The sequence below is a fragment of the Mobula hypostoma genome, chromosome 7 (assembly GCF_963921235.1).
Source record: "Mobula hypostoma chromosome 7, sMobHyp1.1, whole genome shotgun sequence".
NCBI lineage: Eukaryota > Metazoa > Chordata > Chondrichthyes > Myliobatiformes > Myliobatidae > Mobula > Mobula hypostoma.
The window spans coordinates 77,177,696-77,205,118 of NC_086103.1; the positions used below are offsets into that span (position 1 = coordinate 77,177,696).

The 27,423-nt window shown below is 53.1% G+C and overlaps 1 long non-coding RNA gene across 2 annotated transcripts in view; it reads left to right on the forward strand.

Moving 5' to 3' along the window:
- LOC134348960 (uncharacterized) overlaps window positions 1-26,290 on the forward strand; it is a 163,477-nt gene extending 137,187 nt beyond the window's left edge. For both annotated transcript variants that reach the window (XR_010018538.1, XR_010018539.1), the window contains one exon: window positions 25,012-26,290. This is a non-coding gene — a long non-coding RNA (uncharacterized LOC134348960). The remainder of the gene's footprint in view (window positions 1-25,011) is intronic.
- The last annotated feature ends 1,133 nt before the right edge of the window (window positions 26,291-27,423 follow it).

A 27,423-nucleotide genomic window follows, 5' to 3' on the forward strand; every position in this document is an offset into this window, starting at 1 on the left:
GAGAGACATGAGGCGAGGCTTTGCAGGAGGCTAGAGGCTGGAGTCTTCAGACATGAGGCTAGAGACTTGAGGCGAGGCTTAGCGGGGGCAGGAAGCTGGAGTCTTCAGGTTTGAGGCTAGAGACTTGAGGTGAGGCTTGGTAGGAGGCAGGAGGCTGGAGTCTTCAGGCTTGAGTCTAGAGGCGAGGCTTGGCAGGGGGCAGGAGGCTGGAGTCTTCAGGCTTGAGGCTAGAGACTTGAGGCGTGGCTTGGCAGGAGGCAGGAGGTTGGAGTCTTCAGGGTTGAGGCTAGAGACTTGAGGCGAGTCTTGGCAGGAGGCAGGAGGCTGGAGTCTTCAGGCTTGAGACTAGAGGCGAGGCTTTGCAGGAGGCTGGAGTCTACAGGATTGAGGCTAGAGGCTAGAGACCCAAGGCGTGGCTTGGCAGGAGGCAGGAGGCTGGAGTCTTCAGGGTTGAGGCTAGAGACCTGAGGTGAATCTTGGCAGGAGGCAGGAGGCTGGAGTCTTCAGGGTTGAGGCTAGAGACCCAAGGCGATGCTTGGCAGGAGGCTGGAGGATGGAGTCTTCAGGCTTGAGACTAGCGGCTAGAGACTAGAGGCGAGGCTTGGCAGGAGGCTGGAGTCTACTGGCTTGAGGCTAGAGACTACAGGCGAAGCTACGCAGGAGGCAGGAGTCTGGAGTCTTCAGGGTTGAGGCTAGTGACCTGAGGTGAATCTTGGCAGGAGGCAGGAGGCTGGAGTCTTTCGGGTTGAGGCTAGAGACCCAAGGCAATGCTTGGCAGGAGGCAGGAGGCAGGAGGCTGGAGTCTTCAGGGTTGAGGCTAGAGACCTGAGGTGAATCTTGGCAGGAGGCGGGAGGATGGAGTCTTCAGGGTTGAGGCTAGAGACCCAAGACGATGCTTGGCAGGAGGCTGGAGGCTGGAGTCTTCAGGCTTGAGACTAGAAGCTAGAGACTAGAGGCGAGGCTTGGCAGGAGGCAGGAGGCTGGAGTCTTCAGGCTTGAGGCTAGAGACCCAAGGTGATGCTTGGCAGGAGACAGGAGGCTGGAGACTTCAGGCTGGAGGCAAGGCTTGGCAGGAGGCAGGAGGCTGGAGTCTTCAGGGTTGAGGCTAGAGGCGAGGCTTGGCAGGGGGCAGGAGGCTGGAGTCTTCAGGTTTGAGGCTAGAGACTTGAGGTGAGGCTTGGTAGGAGGCAGGAGGCTGGAGTCTTCAGGCTTGAGTCTAGAGGCGAGGCTTGGCGGGGGCAGGAGGCTGGAGTCTTCAGGCTTGAGGCTAGAGACTTGAGGCGTGGCTTGGCAGGAGGCAGGAGGTTGGAGTCTTCAGGGTTGAGGCTAGAGACTTGAGGCGAGTCTTGGCAGGAGGCAGGAGGCTGGAGTCTTCAGGCTTGAGACTAGAGGCGAGGCTTTGCAGGAGGCTGGAGTCTACAGGATTGAGGCTAGAGGCTAGAGACCCAAGGCGTGGCTTGGCAGGAGGCAGGAGGCTGGAGTCCTCAGGCTTGAGGCGAGTGTTGGCAGGAGGCAGGAGGCTGGAGTCTTCAGGCTTCAGGCTAGAGACTTGAGGTGAGGCTTGGCAGGAGGCCGGAGGCTGGAGTCTACAGGCTTGAGGCTGGAAGCTAGAGACTAGAGGTGAGGCTTGGCAGGTTGCAGGAGGCTGGAGTCTTCAGGGTTGAGGCTAGTGACCTGAGGTGAATCTTGGCAGGAGGCTGGAGGCTGGAGTCTTCAGGCTTGAGACTAGAAGCTAGAGACTAGAGGCGAGGCTTGGCAGGAGGCAGGAGGCTGGAGTCTTCAGGCTTGAGGCTAGAGACCCAAGGTGATGCTTGGCAGGAGACAGGAGGCTGGAGACTTCAGGCTGGAGGCAAGGCTTGGCAGGAGGCAGGAGGCTGGAGTCTTCAGGGTTGAGGCTAGAGACCCAAGGCGATGCTTGGCAGGAGGCAGGAGGCTGGAGTCTTCAGGCTTGAGACTAGAGGCGAGGCTTTGCAGGAGGCTGGACTCTACAGGATTGAGGCTAGGGGCTAGAGACATGAGGCGAGGCTTGGCAGGAGGCTAGAGGCTGGAGTCTTCAGACATGAGTCTAGAGACTTGAGGCGTGGCTTGGCAGGAGGCAGGATGCTGGAGTCTTCAGGCTTGAGGCTAGAGACTTGAGGCGAGATTTGGCAGGTGGCTGGAGTCTACAGGCTTGAGGCTAGAGATTTGAGGTGAGGCTTGGCAGGAGGCTGGAGTCTACAGGCTTGAGGCTAGAGGCTAGAGATTAGAGGCGAGGCTTGGCAGGAGGTAGGAGGCTGGAGTCTTCAGGTTTGAGGCTAGTGACCTGAGGTGAATCTTGGCAGGAGGCAGGAGGCTGGAGTCTTCAGGCTTGAGGCTAGGGACTTGAGGTGAGGCTTGGCAGGAGGCCGGAGGTTGGAGTCTTCAGGTTTGAGACTAGAGGCTAGAGACTAGAGGCGAGGCTTGGCAGGAGGCTGGAGTCTACAGGCTTGAGGCTAGAGGCTAGAGATTAGAGGCGAGGCTTGGCAGGAGGTAGGAGGCTGGAGTCTTCAGGTTTGAGGCTAGTGACCTGAGGTGAATCTTGGCAGGAGGCAGGAGGCTGGAGTCTTCAGGCTTGAGGCTAGGGACTTGAGGTGAGGCTTGGCAGGAGGCCGGAGGTTGGAGTCTTCAGGTTTGAGACTAGAGGCTAGAGACTAGAGGCGAGGCTTGGCAGGAGGCTGGAGTCTACAGGCTTGAGGCTAGAGGCTAGAGACTAGAGGCGAGGCTTGGCAGGAGGCAGGAGGCTGGAGTCTTCAGGTTTGAGGCTAGTGACCTGAGGTGAATCTTGGCAGGAGGCAGGAGGCTGGAGTCTTCAGCTTTGAGGCTAGAGACTTGAGGTGAGGCTTGGCAGGAGGCCGGAGGTTGGAGTCTTCATGTTTGAGACTAGAGGCTAGAGACTAGAGGCGAGGCTTGGCAGGAGGCTGGAGTCTACAGGCTTGAGGCTAGAGGCTAGAGACTAGAGGCGAGGCTTGGCAGGAGGCAGGAGGCTGGAGTCTTCAGGTTTGAGGCTAGTGACCTGAGGTGAATCTTGGCAGGAGGCAGGAGGCTGGAGTCTTCAGGCTTGAGGCTAGGGACCCAAGGTGATGCTTGGCAGGAGGCAGTAGGCAGGAGGCTGGAGTCTTCAGGCTTGAGGCGCGGCTTGGCAGGAGGCAGGAGGCTGGAGTCTTCAGGGTTGAGGCTAGAGACCTGAGGTGAATCTTGGCAGGAGGCAGGAGGCTGGAGTCTTCAGGGTTGAGGCTAGAGACCCAAGGCGATGCTTGGCAGGAGGCAGGAGGATGGAGTCTTCAGGCTTGAGACTAGCGGCTAGAGACTAGAGGCGAGGCTTGGCAGGAGGCTGGAGTCTACAGGCTTGAGGCTAGAGACTACAGGCGAAGCTACGCAGGAGGCAGGAGGCTGGAGTCTTCAGGGTTGATGCTAGTGACCTGAGGTGCATCTTGGCAGGAGGCAGGAGGCTGGAGTCTTCAGGGTTGAGGCTAGAGACCCAAGGCAATGCTTGGCAGGAGGCAGGAGGCAGGAGGCTGGAGTCTTCAGGGTTGAGGCTAGAGACCTGAGGTGAATCTTGGCAGGAGGCAGGAGGCTGGAGTCTTCAGGGTTGAGGCTAGAGACCCAAGGTGATGCTTGGCAGGAGGCAGGAGGATGGAGTCTTCAGGCTTGAGACTAGCGGCTAGAGACTAGAGGCGAGGCTTTGCAGGAGGCTGGACTCTACAGGCTTGAGGCTAGAGGCGAGAGACATGAGGCGAGGCTTTGCAGGAGGCTAGAGGCTGGAGTCTTCAGACATGAGGCTAGAGACTTGAGGCGAGGCTTAGCGGGGGCAGGAAGCTGGAGTCTTCAGGTTTGAGGCTAGAGACTTGAGGTGAGGCTTGGTAGGAGGCAGGAGGCTGGAGTCTTCAGGCTTGAGTCTAGAGGCGAGGCTTGGCAGGGGGCAGGAGGCTGGAGTCTTCAGGCTTGAGGCTAGAGACTTGAGGCGTGGCTTGGCAGGAGGCAGGAGGTTGGAGTCTTCAGGGTTGAGGCTAGAGACTTGAGGCGAGTCTTGGCAGGAGGCAGGAGGCTGGAGTCTTCAGGCTTGAGACTAGAGGCGAGGCTTTGCAGGAGGCTGGAGTCTACAGGATTGAGGCTAGAGGCTAGAGACCCAAGGCGTGGCTTGGCAGGAGGCAGGAGGCTGGAGTCTTCAGGGTTGAGGCTGGAGACCTGAGGTGAATCTTGGCAGGAGGCAGGAGGCTGGAGTCTTCAGGGTTGAGGCTAGAGACCCAAGGCGATGCTTGGCAGGAGGCTGGAGGATGGAGTCTTCAGGCTTGAGACTAGCTGCTAGAGACTAGAGGCGAGGCTTGGCAGGAGGCTGGAGTCTACTGGCTTGAGGCTAGAGACTACAGGCGAAGCTACGCAGGAGGCAGGAGTCTGGAGTCTTCAGGGTTGAGGCTAGTGACCTGAGGTGAATCTTGGCAGGAGGCAGGAGGCTGGAGTCTTTCGGGTTGAGGCTAGAGACCCAAGGCAATGCTTGGCAGGAGGCAGGAGGCAGGAGGCTGGAGTCTTCAGGGTTGAGGCTAGAGACCTGAGGTGAATCTTGGCAGGAGGCGGGAGGATGGAGTCTTCAGGGTTGAGGCTAGAGACCCAAGACGATGCTTGGCAGGAGGCTGGAGGCTGGAGTCTTCAGGCTTGAGACTAGAAGCTAGAGACTAGAGGCGAGGCTTGGCAGGAGGCAGGAGGCTGGAGTCTTCAGGCTTGAGGCTAGAGACCCAAGGTGATGCTTGGCAGGAGACAGGAGGCTGGAGACTTCAGGCTGGAGGCAAGGCTTGGCAGGAGGCAGGAGGCTGGAGTCTTCAGGGTTGAGGCTAGAGGCGAGGCTTGGCAGGGGGCAGGAGGCTGGAGTCTTCAGGCTTGAGGCTAGAGACTTGAGGCGTGGCTTGGCAGGAGGCAGGAGGTTGGAGTCTTCAGGGTTGAGGCTAGAGACTTGAGGCGAGTCTTGGCAGGAGGCAGGAGGCTGGATTCTTCAGGCTTGAGACTAGAGGCGAGGCTTTGCAGGAGGCTGGAGTCTACAGGATTGAGGCTAGAGGCTAGAGACCCAAGGCGTGGCTTGGCAGGAGGCAGGAGGCTGGAGTCCTGAGGCTTGAGGCGAGTCTTTGCAGGAGGCAGGAGGCTGGTGTCTTCAGGCTTCAGGCTAGAGACTTGAGGTGAGGCTTGGCAGGAGGCCGGAGGCTGGAGTCTACAGGCTTGAGGCTAGAAGCTAGAGACTAGAGGTGAGGCTTGGCAGGTTGCAGGAGGCTGGAGTCTTCAGGGTTGAGGCTAGTGACCTGAGGTGAATCTTGGCAGGAGGCTGGAGGCTGGAGTCTTCAGGCTTGAGACTAGAAGCTAGAGACTAGAGGCGAGGCTTGGCAGGAGGCAGGAGGCTGGAGTCTTCAGGCTTGAGGCTAGAGACCCAAGGTGATGCTTGGCAGGAGACAGGAGGCTGGAGACTTCAGGCTGGAGGCAAGGCTTGGCAGGAGGCAGGAGGCTGGAGTCTTCAGGGTTGAGGCTAGAGACCCAAGGCGATGCTTGGCAGGAGGCAGGAGGCTGGAGTCTTCAGGCTTGAGACTAGAGGCGAGGCTTTGCAGGAGGCTGGACTCTACAGGCTTGAGGCTAGGGGCTAGAGACATGAGGCGTGACTTGGCAGGAGGCTAGAGGCTTGAGTCTTCAGACATGAGGCTAGAGACTTGAGGCGAGGCTTGGCAGGAGGCAGGAGGCTGGAGTCTTCAGGGTTGAGGCTAGAGACCCAAGGCGATGCTTGGCAGGAGGCTGGAGGATGGAGTCTTCAGGCTTGAGACTAGCGGCTAGAGACTAGAGGCGAGGCTTGGCAGGAGGCTGGAGTCTACAGGCTTGAGGCTAGAGACTACAGGCGAAGCTACGCAGGAGGCAGGAGGCTGGAGTCTTCAGGGTTGAGGCTAGTGACCTGAGGTGAATCTTGGCAGGAGGCAGGAGGCTGGAGTCTTTAGGGTTGAGGCTAGAGACCCAAGGCAATGCTTGGCAGGAGGCAGGAGGCAGGAGGCTGGAGTCTTCAGGGTTGAGGCTAGAGATCTGAGGTGAATCTTGGCAGGAGGCGGGAGGATGGAGTCTTCAGGGTTGAGGCTAGAGACCCAAGACGATGCTTGGCAGGAGGCAGGAGGATGGAGTCTTCAGGCTTGAGACTAGCGGCTAGAGACTAGAGGCGAGGCTTTGCAGGAGGCTGGACTCTACAGGCTTGAGGCTAGAGGCGAGAGACATGAGGCGAGGCTTTGCAGGAGGCTAGAGGCTGGAGTCTTCAGACATGAGGCTAGAGACTTGAGGCGAGGCTTGGCGGGGGCAGGAAGCTGGAGTCTTCAGGTTTGAGGCTAGAGACTTGAGGTGAGGCTTGGTAGGAGGCAGGAGGCTGGAGTCTTCAGGCTTGAGTCTAGAGGCGAGGCTTGGCGGGGGCAGGAGGCTGGAGTCTTCAGGCTTGAGGCTAGAGACTTGAGGCGTGGCTTGGCAGGAGGCAGGAGGTTGGAGTCTTCAGGGTTGAGGCTAGAGACTTGAGGCGAGTCTTGGCAGGAGGCAGGAGGCTGGAGTCTTCAGGCTTGAGACTAGAGGCGAGGCTTTGCAGGAGGCTGGAGTCTACAGGATTGAGGCTAGAGGCTAGAGACCCAAGGCGTGGCTTGGCAGGAGGCAGGAGGCTGGAGTCCTCAGGCTTGAGGCGAGTCTTTGCAGGAGGCAGGAGGCTGGAGTCTTCAGGCTTCAGGCTAGAGACTTGAGGTGAGGCTTGGCAGGAGGCCGGAGGCTGGAGTCTACAGGCTTGAGGCTGGAAGCTAGAGACTAGAGGCGAGGCTTGGCAGGAGGCAGGAGGCTGGAGTCTTCAGGCTTGAGGCTAGAGACCCAAGGTGATGCTTGGCAGGAGACAGGAGGCTGGAGACTTCAGGCTGGAGGCAAGGCTTGGCAGGAGGCAGGAGGCTGGAGTCTTCAGGGTTGAGGCTAGAGACCCAAGGCGATGCTTGGCAGGAGGCAGGAGGCTGGAGTCTTCAGGCTTGAGACTAGAGGCGAGGCTTTGCAGGAGGCTGGACTCTACAGGATTGAGGCTAGGGGCTAGAGACATGAGGCGAGGCTTGGCAGGAGGCTAGAGGCTGGAGTCTTCAGACATGAGTCTAGAGACTTGAGGCGTGGCTTGGCAGGAGGCAGGATGCTGGAGTCTTCAGGCTTGAGGCTAGAGACTTGAGGCGAGATTTGGCAGGTGGCTGGAGTCTACAGGCTTGAGGCTAGAGATTTGAGGTGAGGCTTGGCAGGAGGCTGGAGTCTACAGGCTTGAGGCTAGAGGCTAGAGATTAGAGGCGAGGCTTGGCAGGAGGTAGGAGGCTGGAGTCTTCAGGTTTGAGGCTAGTGACCTGAGGTGAATCTTGGCAGGAGGCAGGAGGCTGGAGTCTTCAGGCTTGAGGCTAGGGACTTGAGGTGAGGCTTGGCAGGAGGCCGGAGGTTGGAGTCTTCAGGTTTGAGACTAGAGGCTAGAGACTAGAGGCGAGGCTTGGCAGGAGGCTGGAGTCTACAGGCTTGAGGCTAGAGGCTAGAGACTAGAGGCGAGGCTTGGCAGGAGGCAGGAGGCTGGAGTCTTCAGGTTTGAGGCTAGTGACCTGAGGTGAATCTTGGCAGGAGGCAGGAGGCTGGAGTCTTCAGCTTTGAGGCTAGAGACTTGAGGTGAGGCTTGGCAGGAGGCCGGAGGTTGGAGTCTTCATGTTTGAGACTAGAGGCTAGAGACTAGAGGCGAGGCTTGGCAGGAGGCTGGAGTCTACAGGCTTGAGGCTAGAGGCTAGAGACTAGAGGCGAGGCTTGGCAGGAGGCAGGAGGCTGGAGTCTTCAGGTTTGAGGCTAGTGACCTGAGGTGAATCTTGGCAGGAGGCAGGAGGCTGGAGTCTTCAGGCTTGAGGCTAGGGACCCAAGGTGATGCTTGGCAGGAGGCAGTAGGCAGGAGGCTGGAGTCTTCAGGCTTGAGGCGCGGCTTGGCAGGAGGCAGGAGGCTGGAGTCTTCAGGGTTGAGGCTAGAGACCTGAGGTGAATCTTGGCAGGAGGCAGGAGGCTGGAGTCTTCAGGGTTGAGGCTAGAGACCCAAGGCGATGCTTGGCAGGAGGCAGGAGGATGGAGTCTTCAGGCTTGAGACTAGCGGCTAGAGACTAGAGGCGAGGCTTGGCAGGAGGCTGGAGTCTACAGGCTTGAGGCTAGAGACTACAGGCGAAGCTACGCAGGATGCAGGAGTCTGGAGTCTTCAGGGTTGAGGCTAGTGACCTGAGGTGAATCTTGGCAGGAGGCAGGAGGCTGGAGTCTTTAGGGTTGAGGCTAGAGACCCAAGGCAATGCTTGGCAGGAGGCAGGAGGCAGGAGGCTGGAGTCTTCAGGGTTGAGGCTAGAGACCTGAGGTGAATCTTGGCAGGAGGCGGGAGGATGGAGTCTTCAGGGTTGAGGCTAGAGACCCAAGACGATGCTTGGCAGGAGGCAGGAGGATGGAGTCTTCAGGCTTGAGACTAGAGGCTAGAGACTAGAGGCGAGGCTTTGCAGGAGGCTGGACTCTACAGGCTTGAGGCTAGAGGCGAGAGACATGAGGCGAGGCTTTGCAGGAGGCTAGAGGCTGGAGTCTTCAGACATGAGGCTAGAGACTTGAGGCGAGGCTTGGCGGGGGCAGGAAGCTGGAGTCTTCAGGTTTGAGGCTAGAGACTTGAGGTGAGGCTTGGTAGGAGGCAGGAGGCTGGAGTCTTCAGGCTTGAGTCTAGAGGCGAGGCTTGGCAGGGGGCAGGAGGCTGGAGTCTTCAGGCTTGAGGCTAGAGACTTGAGGCGTGGCTTGGCAGGAGGCAGGAGGTTGGAGTCTTCAGGGTTGAGGCTAGAGACTTGAGGCGAGTCTTGGCAGGAGGCAGGAGGCTGGATTCTTCAGGCTTGAGACTAGAGGCGAGGCTTTGCAGGAGGCTGGAGTCTACAGGATTGAGGCTAGAGGCTAGAGACCCAAGGCGTGGCTTGGCAGGAGGCAGGAGGCTGGAGTCCTGAGGCTTGAGGCGAGTCTTTGCAGGAGGCAGGAGGCTGGTGTCTTCAGGCTTCAGGCTAGAGACTTGAGGTGAGGCTTGGCAGGAGGCCGGAGGCTGGAGTCTACAGGCTTGAGGCTAGAAGCTAGAGACTAGAGGTGAGGCTTGGCAGGTTGCAGGAGGCTGGAGTCTTCAGGGTTGAGGCTAGTGACCTGAGGTGAATCTTGGCAGGAGGCTGGAGGCTGGAGTCTTCAGGCTTGAGACTAGAAGCTAGAGACTAGAGGCGAGGCTTGGCAGGAGGCAGGAGGCTGGAGTCTTCAGGCTTGAGGCTAGAGACCCAAGGTGATGCTTGGCAGGAGACAGGAGGCTGGAGACTTCAGGCTGGAGGCAAGGCTTGGCAGGAGGCAGGAGGCTGGAGTCTTCAGGGTTGAGGCTAGAGACCCAAGGCGATGCTTGGCAGGAGGCAGGAGGCTGGAGTCTTCAGGCTTGAGACTAGAGGCGAGGCTTTGCAGGAGGCTGGACTCTACAGGCTTGAGGCTAGGGGCTAGAGACATGAGGCGTGGCTTGGCAGGAGGCTAGAGGCTTGAGTCTTCAGACATGAGGCTAGAGACTTGAGGCGAGGCTTGGCAGGAGGCAGGAGGCTGGAGTCTTCAGGCTTGAGGCTAGAGACGAGGTGAGGCTTGGTAGGAGGCAGGAGGCTGGAGTCTTCAGGCTTGAGTCTAGAGGCGAGGCTTGGCAGGAGGCTGGAGTCTACAGGCTTGAGGCTAGAGACACGAGGCAAGGCTTGGCAGGAGGCTAGAGACTGGAGTCTTCCGACTTGAGGCTAGAGACTAGAGGCGAGGCTTGGCAGGAGGCAGGAGTCTTCAGGCTTGAGGCTAGAGACTTGAGGTGAGGCTTGTCAGGTGGCTAGAGAATTGCGGCAAGGCTTGGCAGGAGGCAGGAGGCTGGAGTCTTCAGGGTTGAGGCTAGAGACTTGCGGCGAGTCTTGGCAGGAGGCAGGAGGCTGGAGTCTTCAGGGTTGAGACTAGAGGCTAGTGACTAGAGGCGAGGCTTTGCAGGAAGCTGGTGACTACAGGATTGAGGCTAGAGGCTAGAGACTTGAGGTGAGACTTGGCAGGAGGCAAGAGGCTGGAGTCTTCAGACTTGAGGCTGGAGACTAGAGGCGAGACTTGGTTGGAGGCAGGAGGCTGGAGTCTTCAGGCTTGAGGCTAGAGACCCAAGGCGAGGATTGGCAGGAGGCAGGAGGCTGGAGTCTTCAGATTTGAGGCTAGAGATCTGAGATGAGGCTTGGCAGGAGGCAGGAGGTTGGAGTCTTCAAGCTTGAGACTGGAGGCTAGAGACTGGAGGTGAGGCTTTGCAGGAGGCTGGAGTCTACAGGCTTGAGGCTAGAGGCTAGAGACTAGAGGCGAGGCTTGGCAGGAGGCAGGAGGCTGGAGTCTTCAGGCTTGAGGCTAGAGACCCAAGGTGATGCTTGGCAGGAGACAGGAGGCTGGAGACTTCAGGCTGGAGGCAAGGCTTGGCAGGAGGCAGGAGGCTGGAGTCTTCAGGGTTGAGGCTAGAGACCCAAGGCGATGCTTGGCAGGAGGCAGGAGGCTGGAGTCTTCAGGCTTGAGACTAGAGGCGAGGCTTTGCAGGAGGCTGGACTCTACAGGCTTGAGGCTAGGGGCTAGAGACATGAGGCGTGGCTTGGCAGGAGGCTAGAGGCTTGAGTCTTCAGACATGAGGCTAGAGACTAGAGGCGAGGCTTGGCAGGAGGCAGGAGGCTGGAGTCTTCAGGCTTGAGGCTAGAGACGAGGTGAGGCTTGGTAGGAGGCAGGAGGCTGGAGTCTTCAGGCTTGAGTCTAGAGGCGAGGCTTGGCAGGAGGCTGGAGTCTACAGGCTTGAGGCTAGAGACACGAGGCAAGGCTTGGCAGGAGGCTAGAGACTGGAGTCTTCCGACTTGAGGCTAGAGACTAGAGGCGAGGCTTGGCAGGAGGCAGGAGTCTTCAGGCTTGAGGCTAGAGACTTGAGGTGAGGCTTGTCAGGTGGCTAGAGAATTGCGGCAAGGCTTGGCAGGAGGCAGGAGGCTGGAGTCTTCAGGGTTGAGGCTAGAGACTTGCGGCGAGTCTTGGCAGGAGGCAGGAGGCTGGAGTCTTCAGGGTTGAGACTAGAGGCTAGTGACTAGAGGCGAGGCTTTGCAGGAAGCTGGTGACTACAGGATTGAGGCTAGAGGCTAGAGACTTGAGGTGAGACTTGGCAGGAGGCAAGAGGCTGGAGTCTTCAGACTTGAGGCTGGAGACTAGAGGCGAGACTTGGTTGGAGGCAGGAGGCTGGAGTCTTCAGGCTTGAGGCTAGAGACCCAAGGCGAGGATTGGCAGGAGGCAGGAGGCTGGAGTCTTCAGATTTGAGGCTAGAGATCTGAGATGAGGCTTGGCAGGAGGCAGGAGGTTGGAGTCTTCAAGCTTGAGACTGGAGGCTAGAGACTGGAGGTGAGGCTTTGCAGGAGGCTGGAGTCTACAGGCTTGAGGCTAGAGGCTAGAGACTAGAGGCGAGGCTTGGCTGGAGGCAGGAGGCTGGAATCTTCAGGCTTGAGGCTAGAGTCTTGAGGCGTGCCTTGGTAGTAGGCAAGAGGTTGGAGTCTTCAGGCTTGAGGCTAGAGACATGAGGCGAGGCTTGGCAGGTGGCTAGAGAATTGAGGCGAGGCTTGGCAGGAGGCAGGAGGCTGGAGTCTTCATGCCTGAGAGTATAGGCTAGTGACTAGAGGCGAGGCTTTGCAGGAGGCTGGAGTCTACAGGCTTGAGGCTAGAAGCTAGAGACATGAGGCGAGGCTTGACAGGAGGCTAGAGGCTGGAGTCTTCAGACGAGGCTAGACACTAGAGGCGAGACTTGGATGGAGGGAGGAGGTTGGAATCTTCAGGTTTGAGTCTAGAGACTTGAGGTGAGGCTTGGTAGGAGGCAGGAGGCTGGAGTCTTCAGGCTTGAGTCTAGAAGCGAGACTTGGCAGGGGGCAGGAGGCTGGAGTCTTCAGGCTTGAGGCTAGAGACTTGAGGCGTGGCTTGGCAGGAGGCAGGATGTTGGAGTCTTCAGGGTTGAGGCTAGAGACTTGAGGCGAGTCTTGGCAGGAGGCAGGAGGCTGGAGTCTTCAGGCTTGAGACTAGAGGCGAGGCTTTGCAGGAGGCTGGAGTCTACAGGATTGAGGCTAGAGGCTAGAGACCCAAGGCGTGGCTTGGCAGGAGGCAGGAGGCTGGAGTCCTGAGGCTTGAGGCGAGTCTTTGCAGGAGGCAGGAGGCTGGAGTCTTCAGGCTTCAGGCTAGAGACTTGAGGTGAGGCTTGGCAGGAGGCCGGAGGCTGGAGTCTACAGGCTTGAGGCTAGAAGCTAGAGACTAGAGGTGAGGCTTGGCAGGTTGCAGGAGGCTGGAGTCTTCAGGGTTGAGGCTAGTGACCTGAGGTGAATCTTGGCAGGAGGCTGGAGGCTGGAGTCTTCAGGCTTGAGACTAGAAGCTAGAGACTAGAGGCGAGGCTTGGCAGGAGGCAGGAGGCTGGAGTCTTCAGGCTTGAGGCTAGAGACCCAAGGTGATGCTTGGCAGGAGGCAGGAGGCTGGAGTCTTCAGGCTGGAGGCAAGGCTTGGCAGGAGGCAGGAGGCTGGAGTCTTCAGGGTTGAGGCTAGAGACCCAAGGCGATGCTTGGCAGGAGGCAGGAGGCTGGAGTCTTCAGGCTTGAGACTAGAGGCGAGGCTTTGCAGGAGGCTGGACTCTACAGGCTTGAGGCTAGGGGCTAGAGACATGAGGCGAGGCTTGGCAGGAGGCTAGAGGCTGGAGTCTTCAGACATGAGGCTAGAGACTTGAGGCGAGGCTTGGCAGGAGGCAGGAGGCTGGAGTCTTCAGGCTTGAGGCTAGAGACAAGGTGAGGCTTGGTAGGAGACAGGAGGCTGGAGTCTTCAGGCTTGAGTCTAGAGGCGAGGCTTGGCAGGAGGCTGGAGTCTACAGGCTTGAGGCTAGAGACATGAGGCAAGGCTTGGCAGAAGGCTAGAGACTGGAGTCTTCCGACTTGAGGCTAGAGACTAGAGGCGAGGCTTGGCAGGAGGCAGGAGGCTGGAGTCTTCAGGCTTGAGGCTAGAGACTTGAGGTGAGGCTTGTCAGGTGGCTAGAGAATTGCGGCAAGGCTTGGCAGTAGGCAGGAGGCTGGAGTCTTCAGGGTTGAGGCTAGAGACTTGCGGCGAGTCTTGGCAGGAGGCAGGAGGCTGGAGTCTTCAGGCTTGAGACTAGAGGCTAGAGACTAGAGGCGAGGCTTTGCAGGAGGCTGGAGACTACAGGATTGAGGCTAGAGGCTAGAGACTTGAGGTGAGACTTGGCAGGAGGCAAGAGGCTGGAGTCTTCAGACTTGAGGCTGGAGACTAGAGGCGAGGCTTGGTTGGAGGCAGGAGGCTGGAGTCTGCAGGCTTGAGGCTAGAGACCCAAGGCGAGGATTGGCAGGAGGCAGGAGGCTGGAGTCTTCAGATTTGAGGCTAGAGATCTGAGATGAGGCTTGGCAGGAGGCAGGAGGTTGGAGTCTTCAAGCTTGAGACTGGAGGCTAGAGACTGGAGGTGAGGCTTTGCAGGAGGCTGGAGTCTACAGGCTTGAGGCTAGAGGCTAGAGACTAGAGGCGAGGCTTGGCTGGAGGCAGGAGGCTGGAATCTTCAGGCTTGAGGCTTGAGTCTTGAGGCGTGCCTTGGTAGTAGGCAGGAGGTTGGAGTCTTCAGGCTTGAGGCTCGAGACTTGAGGCGAGGCTTGGCAGGTGGCTAGAGAATTGAGGCGAGGCTTGGCGGGAGGCAGGAGGCTGGAGTCTTCAGGCCTGAGAGTATAGGCTAGTGACTAGAGGCGAGGCTTTGCAGGAGGCTGGAGTCTACAGGCTTGAGGCTAGAAGCTAGAGACATGAGGCGAGGCTTGACAGGAGGCTAGAGGCTGGAGTCTTCAGACGAGGCTAGAGACTAGAGGCGAGACTTGGATGGAGGGAGGAGGTTGGAATCTTCAGGCTTGAGGCTAGAGACTTGAGGCGTGGTTTGGCAGGAGGCAGGAGGCTGGAATCTTCAGGCTTGAGGCTAGAGTCTTGAGGCGTGCCTTGGTAGTAGGCAGGAGGTTGGAGTCTTCAGGCTTGAGGCTAAAGACTTGAGGCGAGGCTTGGCAGGTGGCTAGAGAATTGAGGCGAGGCTTGGCAGGAGGCAGGAGGCTGGAGTGTTCAGGCCTGAGAGTATAGGCTAGTGACTAGAGGCGAGGCTTTGCAGGAGGCTGGAGTCTACAGGCTTGAGACTAGAAGCTAGAGACATGAGGCGAGGCTTGACAGGAGGCTAGAGGCTGGAGTCTTCAGGCTTGAGGCTAGAGACTTGAGGCGAGGCTTGGCAGGAGGCAGGAGGCTGGAGTCTTCAGGCTTGAGGCTAGAGACTTGAGGCGAGGCTTGTCAGGTGGCTAGAGAATTGAGGCGAGGCTTGGCAGGAGGCAGGAGTCTACAGGATTGAGGCTAGAGGCTAGAGACTTGAGGTGAGGCTTGGCAGGAGGCATGAGGCTGGAGTCTTCAGACTTTGGCTAGAGACTAGAGGCGAGGCTTGGTTGGAGGCAGGAGGCTGGAGTCTTCAGGCTTGAGGCTAGAGACCCAAGGCAAGGATTGGCAGGAGGCAGGAGGCTGGAGTCTTCAGATTTGAGGCTAGAAATCTGAGATGAGGCTTGGCAGGAGGCAGGAGGCTGGATTCTTCAGGCTTGAGGCTAGAGACTTGAAGCGAGGCTTTGCAGGAGGCAGGAGGCTGGAGTCTTCAGGCTTGAGACTAGAGGCTATAGACTAGAGGTGAGGCTTTGCAGGAGGCTGGAGTCTACAGGCTTTAGGCTAGAGACTTGAGGCGAGAATTGGCAGGTGGCTAGAGACTTCAGGCGAGGCTTGGCAGGAGGCTGGAGTCTACAGGCTTGAGTCTAGAGGCTAGAGACTTGAGGCGAGGCTTGGCAGGAGGCCGGAGGTTGGAGTCTTCAGGTTTGAGACTAGAGGCTAGAGACTAGAGGCGAGGCTTGGCAGGAGGCAGGAGGCTGGAGTCTTCAGGGTTGAGGCTAGAGACCTGAGGTGAATCTTGGCAGGAGCCAGGAGGATGGAGTCTTCAGGCTTGAGACTAGCGGCTAGAGACTAGAGGCGAGGCTTGGCAGGAGGCTGCAGTCTACTGGCTTGAGGCTAGAGACTAGAGGCGAAGCTACGCAGGAGGCGGGAGGCTGGAGTCTTCAGGGTTGAGGCTAGTGACCTGAGGTGAGGCTTGGTAGGTGGCAGGAGGCTGGAGTCTTCAGGCTTGAATCTAGAGGCGAGGCTTGGCAGGAGGCAGGAGGCTGGAGTCTTCAGGCTTCAGGCTAGAGACTTGAGGTGAGGCTTGGCAGGAGGCCGGAGGCTGGAGTCTACAGGCTTGAGGCTAGAAGCTAGAGACTAGAGGCGAGGTTTGGCAGGATGCAGGAGGCTGGAGTCTTCAGGGTTGAGGCTAGTGACCTGAGGTGAATCTTGGCAGGAGGCTGGAGGCTGGAGTCTTCAGGCTTGAGGCTAGAGGCTAGAGACTTGAGGCGAGGCTTGACAGGAGGCTAGAGGCTGGAGTCTTTAGACTTGAGGCCAGAGACTAAAGGCGAGGCTTGGTTGGAGGCAGGAGGCTGGAGTCTTCAGGCTTGAGGGTAGAGACCCAAGGTGAGGCTTGGCAGGAAGCAGGAGGCTGGAGTCTTCAGATTTGAGGCTAAATATCTGAGATGAGGCTTGGCGGGAGACAGGAGGCTGGAGTCTTCAGGCTTGAGATAAAGACTGGAGGCGAGGCTTGGCAGAAGGATGGAGTCTACAGGTTTGAGGCTAGAGGCTAGAGACTTGAGGCGAGGCTTGGCAGGTGGCTAGAGGCTAGAGACTTGAGGCGAGGCTTGGCAGGAGGAAGGAGGCTGGAGTCTTCAGACTTGAGGCTAGAGACTAGAGGCGAGGCTTGGCAGGAGGCAGGAGGCTGGAGTCTTCAGTCTTGAGTCTAGAGACTAGAGGCGAGGCTTGGCAGGAGGCAGGAGGTTGGGGTCTTCAGGATTGACGCTAGGCAGGAGGCTGGAGACTGGAGGTGTGGCTAGGCAGGAGGATGGAGTCTTGAGGCGAGGCTTGCTGCTGGAGGCTGGAGGCTCCTCCTGGGCAGGGCGGTGTTCCCCTGGGCAGGGCGCGGTTCTCCTGGGCAGGGTTCTTTACTCCACCCGACGGAGGCAAGGGACAGGAAGGGACAGAACCAACCGTAGGTATCGGCAATATGGCCTTGCTTACCCAACGTAAGCAAGGGACAGGAAGGGACAGGACCAACCGTAGGTAACAGCAATACGGCCTGACTTACCCGACGGAGGCTAGCGAGAGGAAGGGACAGAACCAACCGCAGGGTAATAGCAAGACAGCCTGACTTACCCGGCGGAGGCAAGGGACAGGAAGAGAGCTTGGTACGGGGTGCCTCCAGGACAAGACAGCAAGACAAGGCATGGCTTCAGGCAATGCAAGGCAAGACAGAACTTCAGGCGAGGTGGGAGTTACCGGCAAGATAAGGCAGGGCTTCAGGCCAGGACACAGAAGACAGGGGAATGGATACAAGGAGTAAGGACAAGAACAATCCAGCAGCCATGCCCTGGTCTCTGAAGTTATTTATGCAGCCAGCCCCAACGAGCATCAGCTGCCTCAATTAGAGCTCAACAAGAACATATTCAGGGTAGACAGGAAAACCTGGAGCAAGGGTCGAAGGACCAGACCGTGAACCGGAATACGGATTTCACAGACCGGACCATGACAGAATCAGATTTATAGTTCAAGTTCATAGGACTAGTTGTTACAATCCCTCTGATAATTATATCCTAGATTGGGTCATAGCATAGAGATCTGGAATTTAATGATTACTTCTTCGGATGTTAATAGTTCAGCAGTTGGTCTGTGTGTGGGAAGGAGGAGAAACTTATCAAAATGGGCCAAATGGCTAAATTCTGCTCCTATAATTATGGTCTAAAATAAGTAGGGAGGGATATGTTATGTATTCGTGTATATTTTGACCCTTCTGTCTAGTTGTCAAGCTTCACTGCGTTTTACGTTCTGAACACAAGGTGAGAGTGCTTTCTGGGTAGATGACTTACAAGTAAAGTAAACAGCAGTACGTTTGTCCCTCACCTCTCCATCTCTCGTGCGTGTTATTCACGGCCTCTCCGCTTCCCAGTACCACAAACATAACAGTACACTTCAGTCGAAGTTGCAGTAAAGCTTTAACCGGCTCACAATTGTGTTCCTGGCTATGAGGAGTTCGTAATACCTTGACCCAGCAAGTCTGAATCCTGGATCAGACACCGCGCCGATGCAAAGCAGGCCAGTTTCATCTCTCTGATGCTCATTAAGCGCACTAAATTAATTGGCTTTTCGAGTGGGCATAGATCAGCAGCAGAAAGGTGATATTGAATAAAACATCTGATGATTCTGGTTTAATTTACAAGAGTCATAAAGTATGTGCAAATGTCACATTGATGTAGCAAGGAAAGAGAAAATGATCTCTAAACACGCTGCATTGAAATATATCAACAATTATACATTTTCTTTTTGTCTCCCAGTCAATTATGCTCACCTGTGTGGCTGTTTAGATCCTTTCTGTTCTCCGATAAGGCACCCGAGCCTAGGAATTGGATCATGTTCTGTTTTAAGTGTGTATTTCCAACTATGTGTGCGAGGACCAACATCCCATTGTTTCCCTCATATAAAAACTGTGATCTCTACTACAAAGACATTTGGGACTGCGGTTGGCCGGTTCACACCCAGAAACATGCTAAAACAGGACCTGCGTGGTTCCTGATGGGACATGGGCTCAGCTGCCCACACTCTCCTGTGGGCTAACTGCGGAAGGCCATCAGCTCTTAAAGGTACTCTTCCCTAAGGCAGTAGCGTGGACTAAGGGTATGAGTATATGAGTGAGAGATTGATTTCAGGGACTGAGGAGTGTGATATTCAGCAGCATTCCCTTATAGGTATCCCACCATGCTGGAAGGCCAAAGGATGTCTCTCACTGAGCTAAACACAGTGCAGCAACCTCGGTTTGTGTCCATGGGAACGAGCTGAAGATCAGAGAGTCCTCCGACGCAGAGCCAGGGGGGTGACCAGGACGTAGATCCTTGCATCCTTCTTCACACCCTCTTTGCAAATACGCAGCCTGCAGTCACCCAGAAAGCAGCATACATTGGGGGCCAATATGTCATTTGTACAGGAAGGCGCTGACATGGACGGACCCCCTCGCTGCCAGTCAAGTGAGGACCTGGTGCTCGTTGGTGAGTTCCCATGAAGGGCGTTCTGCCAAACTGTTTGGTCGGTCTGCTCAGGGAACCACCACACTGCATGTGTAGTGTCCCTGCCCCCACCCCCAGTACTTTCAGAACATTCCGCACTGACCACTGCCTGGTGGACTTGTGGTCAAAGGTGTTTACTTGGAAGATCTCTTCCAGCATGGACAGGTATTGGGCCAACTTCCATCTGAGTGGGAAGTACACAGTAACAGGACCGGGCCTATCTTCTGTAACACCAGGGGCAAGTAGAACTTCAGCAGGTGGTGACACTCGCTACCTACATACTTCGGTTGCACACACCGCCTGATACAGCTACACACAAAGGTAGTCCCCAGGACGAGGGCACGTTGCCTACATTTGCCTCCATTATCAGGGAACTTAGGCTTCATGACCTGCCAGACTCGCTCCATCTTGGACCCCAGATAAACTGGAAGACTTTTCAGTGACTACCAAGGCAGAGGAGCAGGGAGTGAGCTACACCTACACCAAGTACCTCCCCCTTCTCCTGGTTGATGAGGCTATTGATGCCTTTCCCCACGCTACAGTCAGAAGCATAGCATTATACACTTGTAGTAGGACTGGACCCATCCAATCCCACGGAGCCAAGTACAACTCCACAGCAAGCCATCATTTATTCCTGCTGAGGGCAGGGCTGTGCTGTCTGTGTTCTTTCTGCCACGCAGACTGGCAGGGAAGGATCTGCAGATCCTCAGCATGTCGGTCTGTGAGGATGTTACTGGGCCACCCTCTCTTCTGTGGATCACAGAGCCCTCCCCGTGAATTTTTTTGGAATGAGGCACAAGCAAGTCTTATCCTGCTCCACAAAGCAGAGTTTGGACCCGAAGGTGACCGTAGGGTATTCTGAAGTAGAGCGCAGCTCGCCAGCTCCTCACCTCTGAGTTAGAAGTAGTTGTGTAAGTTAAGGTTAACCTCTGTCGTGCACCCTGGGGGAAAGAATGCTCCATGATCCAATTTTGTGGCACCTTTTTCAGTGTAAGGCTGCAATTCTTTATATTCTTCATTTATTTTCATTTGTAGCTGTTTTGTAAAGCCTTGGAAAATACTATCAATTATGCATATAATACAACTGCATAGATCAATATAAAACAAAGATCAAAATAAAACATTGTGCCACCTGACTTGTTTGGTGTAACTCTTGGATTTCTCACTTATAACCATATAAAATATAAATTGAAGGTGACAAAGAGCAAAAAATTTCACAAGACTTCAGTGAGTTTGCTTCAAAGCATGGGACAATCTCAGGTGCTTTTAGTAGGGTTTGGCAGCTTTTGAAGTCGTCCTCTGCACAGAGTACATGTGTATTATAAGTGACATGATGAACCAAGAATTCTATGATATTTAGATCTCTTTCCATAATTGAAATCAGATGGTTCTCAGTCGTGAACCTTCTTGCAAAGAGATTCAAGTTCCAAAAGACTTGGAAAACGTTCAGAATCAATAGTGGGAACAGTTTCAGCTTTGTAAATGCCCTAGATTTAATATCACCCACATAAATGGCTCTGTACATCAAAGTAGGAGTAAATGCTTAGAGTGGGACTGGGGGAGGTTGGGAGGAGAAGGTAGAAGGCGTGACAGAAATTCATCTATCATTTCTCCAAGGACACAGATAAAAATAATCGGTTTGAGGTCTCAATCTTCAGGGACTTGCTTAAGCAGACAGTGGGGATGAGTAATGCTTTGTTTTGATAAACTGATCCATTCTGTCAAGAGCTCTTCAGCCTGATAAAAACTCACTTTGACTGCTTAAATGTGAAAAACAATTTCCTTCTTACAATTCTGCAGAGATGGGATTACATTAAATAAATACATCATCAATAAACAGTGAACAATTTTGAAATTTTGAAGACTGCTACCATTGTCTATCACTGCACACTTGTCCTCTGTCCCTAGACACCCTGCTTTCTCAGATGGCCACCACCTTTTTCACAGCCTGCAGTCCTGTTACGTGCAATCCCCTTCCCTGTTGCAAACATTTAGCGCTGAAGAGGAGCAAGGTAAGGGATGGGGCATCTGTTTAGTCCTTGAATGGGTAACAGCATCTCTCCATAATTAGTAGGTGCCTTATATCTCACTTGGTGAATGATGTACTGTATCCTCCTGATTCAAAAGTAGGAAAGGAGAAACCAAAGCCAAAATAACTTAGCAACACACAAAATGCTTACCCCATCCTCCCGCCACCCTACCAGGCAGAGGGTTCCTCTTGTCCTCACCTACCACCCCACCAGCTTCCGTGTCCAGCACATAATTCTCTGCAACTTCCACCATCTCCAACGGGATCCCACCACCAAGCACATCTTATCCTCACGCCCCCCCCCCCCACTTTCTGCTTTCCGCAGAGGTCGCTCCCTACACGACTCTCTTGTCCACTCGTCCCTCCCCACTGATTTCCCTCCTGGCACTTATCCTTGCAAATGGAACAAGTGCTACACTTGCCCCTTCACCCCCACCCTCACTACCATTCAGGATCCCAAAAAGTCCTTCTAGGTGAGATGATACTTCACCTGTGAGTCTGTTGTGGTCATATACTGTGTCCGGTGCTCCCAATGTGGCCTCCTGTATATCGGTGAGACCTGACGTAGATTGGGAGACTGCTTCACCAAGCACCTATGCTCTGTCTACCAGAAGAAGTGGGATCTCCCAGTGGTCACCCATTTTAATTCCACTTCCCATTCCCATTCTGATATGTCAATCAATGGCCTCCTCTACTGTTGTGACGAGACCACACTCAGGTTGGAGAAAGAACACCTTATATTCCAAATGGGTAGCCTTCAACCTGATGGCATGAATATTGATTTCTGGAACTTCCGGTAATGCCCCCTCCCACTCTCTCCTTCACCATTCCCCATCTCCTTTTCCCTCTCTCACCTTATCTCCTTGCCTCCCCATCACCTCCCTCTGGTGCTCCTTCCCCCTCTTTTCTTTCTTCCATGGCCTTCTGTTCCCTTCTATCAGACTCTCCCTTCTCCAGTCCTGAATCACCTTCACTAATCAATTTCCCAGCTCTTTACTTCATCCTTCCCCCCTCCCGGTTTCACCTATCACCTTGTATTTCTCTCTCCCCTCCCTCACCTTTTAAATCCACTACTCAGCTTCCTCTCTCCAGTTCTGCCGAAGGGTCTCCGCCCAAAACATCGACTACTTTTTTGCATAGATGCTGCCTGGCCTGTTGAACTTCTCCAGCATTTTGTGTGTGTCGCTCGGATTTCCAGCATCTGCAGATTTTTTCTTACCTGAGGTACTAACTTACTCACTGCCCATTACACCGCTGGCATGTAGGGCAAAAGTGAATACCCTCCATCTCTGGCAGTGTTCAGGGCTTCCTTCATCATGTCAGTAGCTTGCTTTTGGTTTTCACTATTGTCAGTCCTGCAAGTCCCAACTGGAGACTGAGGAATACCATCATACCAAGATGTAGAAACATTCTTCATTGTTGTTTGCGTAACAATTGTGTTTTACCAGTTAGGGTTGATAGTCCTGAGCTGAACCCCATGAACCTGGAGGCATGCTGGACCAGTCTTAGTCTGGCCTCTGCCCTTTGACCTGTTTGGCGTGGGTGACCCTCCCAAGAGCCAAAGCATAAAGCCCTGACCCCAGCCAACGCAGCTCTCCGGGTCATTGAAGCATGCATGCCTCCAAACCCTGTGACAAGGTTGTGGTCCACTTGGAGGAATTGCAATACTAAGATGTGAAGTAAACCTGTTACACTTCATATGAAGCCAGCACTAATTACTTCACTGGCATTTCCACTCCTTCACCAGTCATTTTCTATACCTTTCAGGTTGTATAGGAGGCCCTTCAAATGGATCTGCATCTTGCTTCTCACCTTAGTACTGTCAGCACCACATATTAGCAAAACACTTCACTCTTACTGTCTATATTATACTGATATTCATATTACAATGTGTCATTGTGCATCATCTGAACAACCGTAATTATGATCTAATTTTGTTTTCTCTCTCATCGATCCCCAGCTGCAAAGAGTTGTAAACTCAGCCAGCTCCATCATAGGCACCAGCCTCCCCAGCATCCAGGACTCCTTCGAAAGTCGATGCCTCAAATAGGCGGTTTCCATCATTAAGCCGCCATCCCATCACCCAGAACATGCCCTCTTCTCATTGGAGGAGGTACAGGAGCCTGAAGACACAGACAATGTTTCAGGAGCTACTTTTCCCCCTCCTCTATCAGATTTCTGAATGGACGCTGAACACATGAACACTTCCTCGATACTTTTCCTTCTCGTTTTGCACTGCCTACCTACTGTTTATAAATACCTACTGTCATTTGTAGTGTTTATTGATATTTATTACAAGGTCCCGCTACCAAAACAACATGTGCCAGTGATATTTAATCAGATTCTGAGCTTCTTCCTTGACAGTTTTTTTTGGGTTCTTGTTTTATTGAAGTAATCCTTACGCCATTTATGATGAACAATAGTGGCTTCTGTGTCGCTGTCATCAGTGTAAGCACATTGTCACGTAGCTGACTGCTCTCTGGACAGCAACCATGTTTATGGAAAGTTTCAGGGGCAGCCTGTGAAGAGCTCAGGTTTAAATTCTGCATATTGTGTTTGAGCTTCTTGTGACTCTTGCATTACAGTCCACGTGCTCTTAGTTAGAGGCGAAGAGCCCACTGAGGTCTACAGTGGCAATGAGGATGCGATGCTCTGTAAACTATCCATCACAGGTAAAGAATGGACAAAGGGTAATTATCAAAGCGCAGGGTGCAAGAAGGGCTTCAGTCCATGAAGTGAGATATTCCACCAGATCAGAGATGGAAGTGAAGAAGTAATGGAAAGAAAGACAGGAACAAGAACTGCCTTGTGAAGATCAGTGAAGGAGGCCAAACCAGTGCCAGTCTACACTGAGAGAAATCGGCGGTAGAGTGAGTCGGCAGCTTTTAAATTCCAAGGTGACCTGTTTTGGGCCCAGGCATTAGATACAATCACAAGGAAGGTGTGAAAGCATATTTAATTTCTTAGGAGGTTAGCTTTGTCTTCAGACACTCAGATAAACTTCTAAAGTGTACTGCCAAAAGTATCCTGACTAACTGCATCATGGTCTTGTATAGCAATCTTACTGCAGAGAGTAGTGGATTTAACTCAATACATCAGCGGCATATCCCCCCTTCCCACCACCATCTAGAAGGCAACGTTCATTCCCAAAGATCCCCACCATCCGGGAAATCCATCAGGCAGGAGGCGCACAAGTCTGATGTCTCACACCACTAGGTTCAAGAGCAGCTCCTTCCCTTCAACCATTAATTTCTTGAACCAATAGCACCCCCGAACACAATTACACCACTCACTGAGTGAAAAATTTCCGTCTTGGGTGCCCCTTAAATATTTAACCTTTCACCCTGAACCTATGACCTCCAGTTCTGGTCTCACCTAATCTCAGAGGAAACTGCCTGCATGTATTTACCCTTTCTTTACCCCCCATGGTTTTGTATACCACTATCAAATCTCCCCTCACTCTCCTTCACTCCTGGAAATTAAGTCCTAACCTATTTAACCTTTCCCTATAATTCAGATCCTCAACTCCTGGCAAAATCCCTGTAAATTTTATCTCTTTTTGCACTCTTTCAAGAGTATTGATATTTTTCCTGTAGATAGATGACCAGAACTGAACACAATATTCCAACATCTTGTTTAACATAACATCCCATCTCTCGTACTCAGTGCTATGATTTATGAAAACCTATGTGCCAAAAGCTCTCTTTATGACCCTATCTACGTGTGACAACACTTTCAAGGAATTATGGATCTATATACCTGAACCCCTTTGTTCTCCCACACATCTCAGTGTCCTACCATTCACTGTGTAAGTCCTACCCCGGTTTCTCCTACCCAAGTGCAACACCTCACACTTGCCAGCATTACATTCTATCTGCCATTTTCCAGGCCGGTCCAGATCACACTGCAAGTTTGACAGCCTTCCTCACTCTCCACTACGTACACAATCATGGTGTCATCTGCAAATTTGGTGATCCAGTTTACTACATCACCATCTAAATCATTAATGCAGACAGCAAGCAACAATGGACCCAGCACTGATGTCTGCGATGCAACACTGAATCACAGGCCTCCTGTTAGAGAAACAACTATCTACTACTACTCTCTGTCTTCTCCATCTAAGCCAATGCTGAATCCAATTCACTACTTCACCTGGAAAACCGAGTAACTTAACCTTTGTCAAAATCCTTGCTAAAGTCCATTTAGACAACGTCCACCACCTTTGCTTCATCAACTTTCTCATAACCTATTCAGAAAACTTTTTAAGACTGGTCAGACATGACCTACCATGCACTAAGCCATGTTGACTAGTGAGTGATTCTTTGAGGAGCTGCCAGCCATTTGACAGTGCAACCCAGTCTATGGAGAACAATCAGTATTGAACCTGCAACTTCATAACAAATTGTACCCACAATGCTGAGAAAGAAGCAACTCCGCCAAATTTGTAAACATTAAATTGGTTTATGTTGTTCCTTTTATATTCTTTTTTATTTATAGATATAGCACCAATCAGGCCCTTCCAGCCCAATGAGCGTACCCATCAAACCACCTGTTGAACTCTAGCCTCATCTTCGAGTTCATCTGTGAAAGCAGTTTAAATTCCTCTCTTTAATGTCTCTTTTTGTGCCTTTTCTAGGTGGCTCTATTGAGGTTCTGACCTGCAATTGGCACTCAAACTGTGTTTTCTTTTAATGGTAGATGAGCTCCCGTTCTTGAAACTCATCGGCCGACGTTCTCCAGGTGTGGCCTGGAAGATGGTGCCTCCAGGGTGCGGCCCTGTGGACAACCGATTCCAGGCTGGTGTTGCCAAACCGAGGCATCATGGGAAAAGGAACATCAAAATTTCGCTGCAGCGGACGTATGGGTGGAGATCTCGGTCGTTGAGCGGATGCATTTTCTCTGTCTTTCTCTTGATAGGGGGAGAGTTTGCTGCCAATTCTCGCATCGGACCTCTTCCTCCCATCTGCAGACAACGAAAAACACTATTGTTTACCTGACAGTTCAACATGTCATGGAGTCTGTCCCTCACTAACAAGGACAGAGAGATAGCGCCCATTATATGAATTGATGGATTTTTAATATGACCAACCACTCCCTGGCTTTAACAGTGTTGTTCCCTTTCTCCTATGATCCATTCTCTCCTATCAGACGCCTTCTTATTCAGCCCTCTATCCTCTGCATTCACTTCACTTCACTTATCACCTTCCAGCTATCTTCCCTCCCCTCTCCCCACCTTTTCGTTCTGGCATCTCCCCCCTTCCTTTCCAGTAATGTGAACAGTCAACGGAGAGAGAGAATGAAGTTATTGGATACAGAAGTAGTCTATTCAGCAAAAACGAGCAGCCGGCATCATATTGACACCCTTTCGGAGGAATAGCCCCTTTCAACCCAATATTACATGACATTTTATATGACAAAGATCAGAGGATAATTCTAAATTTACAGTGTATCTACAATGTTTCCTTTGAATAACATCCAACTTTCACGCCTCCTTTTACATATCCACTGTCCAGACACCCAAAATAAATATTAATCAGCATTGTCTGGTTTTTCAATTAACAGCTGTTCACAGCTCTAGGAATCTGTTGTTCAGGGCTGCATTTAAATGTAATATGCAGTCCACTTCCAGTGCTAAAGATTGGTTGCTGGTTAGTTGCTGAAGTTTTGCTATATAACCTAAGTCTAGAATATGTCCTAACAAACAGTATTTACCAAAATTTGCAGAGGTGGTTTATGAAAAGCTCTTGAATAACCCATAAACTTTTGTTGGAGTCCTTGGGTCTTGTGTATCAGTTTGTATAGTCTTTGTTTCTGTTTCTGCTTGGTACTGCGCAAGCACTGCCAGACGGCTGTTATAACGCACAGTCGGTGTGAACGGCGTGGGAGTTCAATTGTAAAGTAAACTTTTTTGACTAGATCCCCTAAATCGATTTGATTGTGTCTATCTTTAAAAATATTAATGTCAGAAATACTGCGCAGGTCTGGCAGCAGAAGATTCCACTCTCTTGTTGATCTTGGGTAGAGGGAGTACTGGTATCGAATGAAGGAGTTTCCAATATGTGAGGTCCAGTTTGCTGTCGAGTTGAACTGACCCTGTGACGAACTTGGATGTTTGATGGAGTGATGTTGTGAACTTCTTTGAAAATGAAAATTAACCGTAGTTTAATACGTTGGTTTTCAAGTGGTTCCCAGTGAAGGTTAGAGAGCATGTTGGTGACACTGGATTTCCTGCTGTAATCGTTTAACACAAAACGAGCAGCACGGCATTGGATTTTTTCGATGGACTTCTTATTGTTAGCTTGATGGGGATCCCATATGGCTGCGCAATACTCAAGCTTTGGACGGACGAGTGTCTTATATACCATGTCCTTGACGGATTTACCACATGAGTGGAGGTTTCTTCTCTGGATACCCAGCATTTTATTCGCTTTGGCTGTAATCTGATTGATGTGGCATGCCTGGTTAAGATCCTTGCTAATCTCAACACCAAGATATGGGTGGTGGGTGACTGTTTCAAGAATCTGTCCATTCATGTCATATGTTGTGTTGATTGGTTTAACTTGATTCCCATTGACATAATGAATCAATATCGTTTTGTTAAAGTCGAAGGACTTTAGTTGTACTTCTAATGTAAGAAGCTGGGCGGTGATAAGTGGAAGATGTAAAAGGCTGAAGAAGAAGGAAACTGATAGGGAAGGAAGGGGCACCAGAGGGAGAAGATGGGCATGGGATGAGGTGAGAGGGGATCCAGAGTGGGAAATGGAAAAGGAAGAGGGGGAAGGGGGCAAAACTTCCAGAAATTAGAGAATCTTCCAGCTTCTTAATTCATCCTCCTCACCCCCACCCACTCAGTTTTGCCCCCATCTGGTTTCACCTACCTCCTAACAGTTTGTACCCTTTCCTCTCCCCCAGCTTCCTATTCTGCTTCTTCCCCTCTGCTTCCAGTCCTGATGAAGGGTCTCAGCCCAAAATGTTAACTGCTTATTACCCTTCATAGATGCTGCCTGACCTGCTGAGTAGTTTATGTGTGTTGTTCAAGATTTCCTGCAGAATCCTTTGTGTTCTTATTTCTGCCACTCATTCATGCTGCTCAGTGGCTTCACTGCATGG